Here is an 8,037-nt window from a genome sequence, read left to right on the forward strand (position 1 = left end):
CAGGGTCGTGGGGAAACCTGGAGCCTATCCCAGGGAGCATCGGGCACAAGGCGGGGTACACCCTGGACAGGCTGCCAATCCATCGCAGGGCACACTCACATACACACTCACACACCCATCCATACACTACGGACACTTTGGACATGCCAGTCAACCTACCATGCATGTCTTTTGGACTGGGGGAGGAAACTGGAGTACCCGGAGGAAACCCCCGCAGCAGGGGGAGAACATGCAAACTCCGCACACACAGGGCCACGGTGGGAATCGAACCCCCGACCCTGGAGGTGTGAGGCGAACCACTAAGCCACTGTGTGCCCATTTTCGCTATCTGCTGTAGGTTATTCCAACAGTGCATTTCTCCAGTTTCTGGCCATTTTGGAACCCTAGGTGAGATTCCTCTTGGTCACATCCCCCAAACACCCCCCCACCCCCCAACCACAACTCTGTACCCAGCTAATAATTTTTGTTTCCCAGAACATAACTTTTTAAGGTTTGTTTTCTGTTAGCCAGGAAAGTTTTTATGGACTTTTAGTTTGTAGAACGTTCCACTAATGTTCTATTAGTGTTCCCCTAATGCTTTCTTAACATTCCCATAATTTCATGAACAAGAGTTGAAAATTACTCCGTGTCTGAGTACTTAACTTTCATAATCTGTTTGTGAAAACCTTGCTGATGGACCTACTTGATATTAACCACAATTTCCACCTCAATGGTACAGGTAGTAAAACTTGAGAAAAATAATGGTCAGTTCTCCAGCTGAACATTCTCAGCTCAGCTAGTAGCCTAAGGTGGTTTTTTGGTTTGTTTGTTTTGTTTTTTTTACAGAAGCTGTGGAAATTTACCTGTCAGACAAAAAGTTGGATTTATCATAAAACTTGCCTCGGGTGTTATCACTGTTGGCAGGACTACCAGACTGATAAAATCTAAAACTTTTTGGCTATCTAGCATGATAATAGACTAGTTTGGTGTCGCTAGCCAAGGGGAGGAACAACTAAGCTGTCACTGTATGGGTTTAGCCGCCACAGAGCCATGGACTGTACGTTATTAGTCCTTGTGAGTATTTCCACTTATTTTCCTGTAAACCCAGTCTGATTGGTCTCGCCTCCGTTCACTGAAGATAAAATACAACACTTCATTCACAGAAGATACAAAATTACAACACTTCAGTCTTCTTTACCTGACCTTGTTATCTAGTGACATACTGCTCACTATGTGAATTATTCACTGCTGAACTTTTCGGGGATAAAGAAAAAATATTCGAGACTACCGACCCAAATGCCCAGGCCAGGCACTCTCTTTCTTGGGCGGGGGTGTTGGGGTGCTCATCTGCGCCCCCATGCTGGTGATGCCCTAGGCGACCACCTAGTTTGCCTATGCCTAGAAATGGCCCTGCAGTTCTCCTACCACACAGTGATACAGCTCTTCACAGTGCTCTTAATGCTCCCCCTATGGAATGTAGTGAAGGTGGGGTTGTGAGCTCACCTTAGTCTCTTCAGGAAATGGAGACACTTGGCCTAAGTGTCAGGTGAAGTCCTCTATAATATGTACACCAAGCAACTTGGTGATCTTTTGATTGTCTTATCCCAGCCTATCCCAGATAAACTTTGGATGTGATGCCACTCCCTCACAGAGCCCAATTCACATGCACATTCACCCACTCATTCACGCTCGGGGCAATTTAGCGTACCCAATCCACATATCTGCATGTTTTTGAGAGGTGAGAGGAAACCAGAGAACTCAGTGGAAACCCAAATGGACAAGCAGAGAACATACAATGCTCCACAGACAGTAATGTGAACTGCACCTCTGTGCAGCACTTTTTATATTAGTGGATGCAAATTTGAAGTAGCACCACATTTAATTAGGTAGAATTACAGTTTGTTTTATTCTCTCTGGATTATGATTTTAAAGCCTATGAATGTGCCTTTTGGTTCTGTAGCACCATGTACTGATCCATGACTCAGTCTAAAACAGGAGCTTAAACATTATTCAAATTACAATGAGGGGCTCTGTCACCAGTGCATGACACACTCGCACAGCGAGAAGCTACGTTTGTGCTTCCAAATCTAACAAACCTCTTTATCTCACACACACACACACACACAAACTCACTCATGACTGCAATGGTTGTTCCATGATAAGGAGGTTTTGGAAAAATCCGATTTCAAAAAAAACAAATATCCCATTGTATTGATAAAACAGAATAAAATGCAAATAATAATAATAAATGATCACACTGGCATTTTGAGTATTCAAGGCAACTACTGCCAAGTTTATTTCCAAAAGCGTTTTAATTTCACTGGCAGTAATCTAGTGTCAATTTCACTTCCAATTTGCTATAAAATCCTTTATGATTTCAAAGAATACCCACAACAGCTGTGTACCAAATGCCTCTTCGATGGACAGCAGGTGGCAAAGGCATAAAAGGAAATTGAGAAATGAGTTTAATGTTGTGATGTTGAACATAACTTTTTTGCAGAAGACATTTACTAGTTAATATTATGGGATTGATTTACTGACTAAACTATTAGTTTAAAGCTTTAAGACCAGTACGCTAAAAAGAAGTTCCTCACATATAGATGATTACATGATGTAATATTTTTGTTCGGATCTTTTATGTTTGATCATAGGTCTCGAATAATATAATCGAGATTCAGATTGTTTATGTGTGTATGTGTGAAAGAATAAGCATTCTGCCATTTCGGTACTGAGATAAATCTTCATGCTACAGTCTTTTTTTAGGTAGCCATGTACCCAGTGTCCTAATCCATTGGCTAGCAGCATCAGTGATGTGTGAATGTGAAGTGCCAATCATGCATATAGTGTTCACATAGCAGCATGCTTCCTTATGCAGGCACTGAGGCACTGGGGCACTTAGACTGAAAAATAGAAACATATACTGTAGACCTGACCTCATTTCTTCTGAGGTGTACATAAATACTGCTATATATATATATATATATATATATATATATATATATATATATATATATATATATATATATATATATATTCTGAAGTATTATAATTGGGGGAAAAGATGTGAATGAGTAATTTAGTCAGTATTTAATCTAAAAGTGTTTAGTCGAAAAGGAGAGGTCAGGCAAAATTAGCAAACTCTAATGCTATGTTAGTTCGATTCAAACTGAGGCTAAAAGATCTCTTAATTACACAGACAGACAGAGACCCTGCAGCGGTGAATGACAATGAAGATGAATAGGCACAAATGGGGTTTAATGATGCACTTTCTGTTTACAAAGGTCCCCTGAGGCATTATAATAGATTATCCCATGCTAACAGTCCCCTTCTCTATGTGTCTCTTCCTCCCTCTCTCTCTCTCTCCCTCTCTCTCTCCCTCCCTCTCTCTCTCTCTCTCTCTCTCTCTCTCTCTCTCTCTTTCTCTCTCTGTGAAATTTCAAAATGATAACCCCTTGTGATTTTGATAAACTTCTGGCCTATGAAGCATTTAAGCAACTGCATTCAGTTCCATCGATGAGCCTTGACCTCAGCTCATAGCGCTTAATATATAATAAATTTCCTTTCCCACCAACTGAGTTATTACAGATGGAACAAAGTCATTAAAATGAATAGGCCTTAAATACTGTATGTCCAGTGCAATTAAGTTATTTACTCAACATAGAGAGCCTTAAGGCACAGTTCCCAGAGAGCTCTGTCTCTTAATGCACATTCATATGCGTGCAAGCATTTCAATTCCTAATCATTCATCTTCACTATCTCAAATGAGACTGCTGATTCACATGAAGGAGGAACACAGCTCATTTCATTACCTATTCTTTCTAGGTTAAGAAACTGCTTATCATGGCGAATGGAAGGAAAACCTGATGTTGACTATATTCATGTGGCAAGCATGGAGGAGAAAAAAATCAATTGCACTTGCAGTTTGCACTGCCACGTATACTCGGTGCAAAAGATTTTTTTTTTTTTAATGACCTTATCTACCACCACTATGATTAACATCATTGCTATTTATACCACAGAGCTGGACAATTTTCAAATCTGAAAGAAGGTCAGCAGGTGTGATGGCTGTAATTCAAATCACAGGTTTATATGTGCTCATCATATTATATTATTGTTTCTATAGAAACAGCTATGTCACAGGGACTTGTATGGTGGCCGATCCATATTATTATAAAAAGTTTTATAAAAAATGATGTTATTTGACAAAGACATGTAATCATTGATACGGTGAAGCTTTCTGTAAGTTTATTTAACATTTATGGATGGAGTCTCCAGTACAAGTGCTTTGTAAAGATTGGTAAGTTTTCTACCATGGGAAAGAATTTAGCACACTTTAGTTTGCACTTTGTGGTATCTCAGTAACATGACAAGCTGTGTTTTTATTGTTGTTGTTGTTGTTGTTGTTTTATGAAATTCAATACAGAGAAAAATTAAGAGGGGGGTGAGGGAATGACTGTTTATAGCTGCCATAATGTAAGTGATAACAGGACTTAGCTTGTCTCATTGATGACATCTAAGTATTTCTCATCAATCTACAAAACAAAGTCCATAATAATATAAAGCATAAACAGGCTTTCACAATTGTTTGTAAATGTATTTTGTAAATGTACACAATTGTTTGTAAACCTGTGGTAAATTGTGTTTGTTGAACATGCAAAAAAAAAAAAGAAAAAGAATTTAACCTATTACGGCTATGATATAACAACAAGAGAGAAAAAAATAAGAGGGTTCTGAATACGTTCTACATTTCCAAGAGATTAAATGCATACAGTAGGATACTTCACTGTTTTATCTACAGCAACAAAGAAAACAGAGATAATGTTGGAAATAAAGCAAGTCATTTGAAGTTTTGAAGTGTTTCTGATTTAATTTATGTTTACTCATGATTACATTTCGGTGACAGCAGCATCCTTTACTTATGTGATACACAACCTTGTTTGGCTATGGAAGGCTACACTATGAAAAGTGCTCCTGTATGTAGTTCTTCCCACTGTTCTTTACTAACTGGCTAAGGCAGAGAACATCTAATCTCTTCCTAAACCTCTTTCCCTCTCCGGACACGCTGTCATTTTCCTACCACTCTCTCTCCTCTCATTCCTTCCTCACACTTGATTAACAGTGAGAAAGAACACCAAGCTCTCGACAGGGGATTCTGGCTAGGGAAGTAGGTGTCTATACATTAATGTGGGTATGTGCTGTGTGTGTATTATTCTTGTCACAGATGTTTTCTCTGAATAATGGATGCTATAAATATAGTGCTGAATAGACAATAGACAATATTTCCCAATCCTGGTCTTGGAGTACCACCACCTGCACATTTTAGTGTTTCCTCTCCTGTAATGTGTAATAAAGTTTGTCGTGCCCGGATACACTGACTCTCGAGGAATTAATGAAATCCCAAAATCCAGTCGTTCTAATTCACACTCCTGTTCCTCAGTTTCATTTGTTGTAAACTAGATATATAGCACACCTCCGCACTGGGATCGTGAGGTTTTGTGATCATCTGGTGTAGTTATGAGAACTTTTGTCAGTTCTGCTTGTCTGGTTTTTAATGTTGCACTGATGTTTCTCCACATCACTCTGTATGTGCTTTGAAGTGTTTTTGACTATGCTTCTGCCATTTTGATTCTGCCAGTTGTATCTGTCTGCTTCCACCTCTTCATGGCACACTAGTAGAAGGATCTTGGACCCAGACCTCCATGCAGAATGTTTCAATCTCGTTTATATTCTGAAGTTTGTGCCTAGGGACTGCCTTCTTCAGTTAAGAGAACATGTTTTCATTAGAAATGCAACACTTCACATGTGGGAGTGTCCCAGACCAGCCACACAATCAGGAATTTCTGCACAAACAGTCAGAATTTGTCTTTGGGAAAGATGCTCGATGTCCTTATCGGGACACTGATCCCGATAACTGACGTGAGTGGGTAACAGTTCACCTGCACCTCTGCTGATGCTGAGAATGTCACCCTGAAGCTCGGTGTCAAACCATTCATCCATCACAATCATCTTGAATGCCTCCATGTGGCATGCTTTCTGGCAGCTCAATATGTTCCAGTTCTTCCATGGCCTGTATACTTGCATCATCTTTGTGATGCATGGATCAGTGCGTATGACAGCATGTTCCAGCTCCCACAAATATCCAAAAATTTTATATAGCTATAGCAGAACCTGATCAAATCTATGTGAAGGAGATGTCACATTGCTACAGGCAAGTCGTGCTCACACCAGATATAAATGTGGTAGTTCTGTTTCACAACCCACACAGTTTTTGGGGTATCAGCGAACAAGGGAGGCATATTTGTATTCTCAAACTAGTTGAAATCAATAGATAAGAACCTACTGATTCTATTTCGGTTGATGGATTTCCATTTGTTAGCTTATTTTCAGTACAATCTTTGAAATGGCTGGGTTTTGTGTTTATGTTTTTGGGACTGTGATCTTAAGAACTTCATCATAACAAAGTCTTAACCTCCTGGCTGAGACAACCAGGTTTGTGGTTAAATATTCTGGTACTCGGTGAACGTCATGATGGCATCAAATATCAAGAGCCCCTGAACCACCAGCCACACCACAACCCCAAAGCATCAGTGATCCACCACCACCCATCCACAATTTACAGTGTGTTTGGGTCTTTTTCTTGTATGTAGCCTCCTTTTTTGCATGAATATTTAAATTTTGTTCTCATCTGACCAGAAGACAGATTTCAACTGTAGTTCCAATGACGCGTGTTGAAATTCAGCTGCTGAATTTTGTGTGTTGTTTTTAAGAAGGGTTTCCGTCTTGAGACCATTTCAAGTAACTTGTTATATCTTTGGTGTATAATATGATGTATAATTTGATGTACAATGTGCAATTGAAATAAATGAAACTGCGGTTATTGGGCTCTTGTCTCGCTCAGAATTCTCCTCACAGTATGATCACATGTCTTCTTCCCGAGAAATTTCTAAGTGAGACTTTTTAAAGTCTTCGAAATGCTTCTGAAACTCTTTGTAACTCCAGACTTTTGATACATTTTTATTATGGCCTTGATTGTGCAGATTTTTTAATATTAAGTACACATGAATATTGATTAAATGATTTTGTGTAGGTAAATATCGATCTGTCTCTTTATGTTGATTGTTCTTCGGTTTTCCCCAAAGGCAACAACAGAGTTTCTGGAAACTGAAAGTAAAATGTAAAGAAAATGATTTGTTGAAAGATGCCAATTTGTTGCATTTTAAATATTCCCCAGTGGTGTCGATTTTTTTTTGTTGTTGTTGCAATTATGTAAATGGAAATTTTTATGCACTATATGTAATGTTTATTTTATACAATCAGTTTTGCCAATTATTTTAAAGGTTACCAATATATCTGAAGAAATAGTCCCTGTTACACTGAAAATAATTTATTTATTTAATTTAATGACATTAAAGGTGCATAGACTTTTTGTATTGCAGTGGAATCCATAGTATAGTGAAATCTCTGATGTGCAACCACTGAAAATCATGTTCCTACATCGTTTCAAAGGCTGATACGATGAGTGCATAATGCTTGACCATAAATAAATGTATAATAACAGATCTGTTGGTTTTAAATTTAGAGAAATGGCACCTCATAAAGCATTTTAGTGCACCCCAGAGCCCAATGCATACTCCTCCTCAGATTATGTAAATGTACAACCCTGTGCAAAAGTCTTAGGCACCCTATGTTTTTTTTTTAAGCACAAACTTTGATAGATTTTTATTTTATGACTTCTTTTATCGAGTCAGTATGAAAACATGTTAGATTTCCTAACATTAGTTTTATAGCACAAAATTAAATGTTACAGAAAAATGGTTGTATGTCAGTAAAGAAAGCAGCATATTGAGTGGTGAGAGCCACTTTTCAGACAAAAAAAACCACAATGAAAGCTGCTGGGTTTTGTTGCAAAAATAAGAAGCAAGTGCGACAGGCAAAGTCTCCAGAAGAACGGTGACTGCTTCTGCAACATGCTCAATAAAACTCAGCTCATTTCCTTATAAAACTGCACACATTCTACCTGAGACTACTAATACATTTTTTAAGCAAAGAGTCGTCACA

General features: G+C 38.5%; 1 long non-coding RNA gene across 3 annotated transcripts in view; it reads left to right on the forward strand.

Annotated features, from left to right (window-relative positions):
- The window catches only part of LOC108279876 (uncharacterized), an 8,187-nt gene extending 675 nt beyond the window's left edge, over positions 1-7,512 (forward strand). For 2 of the 3 annotated variants that reach the window (XR_001815629.3, XR_001815630.3), the window contains exon 3: positions 4-2,948. This is a non-coding gene — a long non-coding RNA (uncharacterized LOC108279876). Of the gene's footprint in view, positions 1-3; positions 2,949-3,801 lie in introns of those variants that run through there. The other variant, XR_008398358.1, reaches the window with a different exon arrangement.
- Positions 7,513-8,037: the final 525 nt, after the last annotated feature.

This window comes from Ictalurus punctatus, chromosome 19, assembly GCF_001660625.3.
Source record: "Ictalurus punctatus breed USDA103 chromosome 19, Coco_2.0, whole genome shotgun sequence".
NCBI lineage: Eukaryota > Metazoa > Chordata > Actinopteri > Siluriformes > Ictaluridae > Ictalurus > Ictalurus punctatus.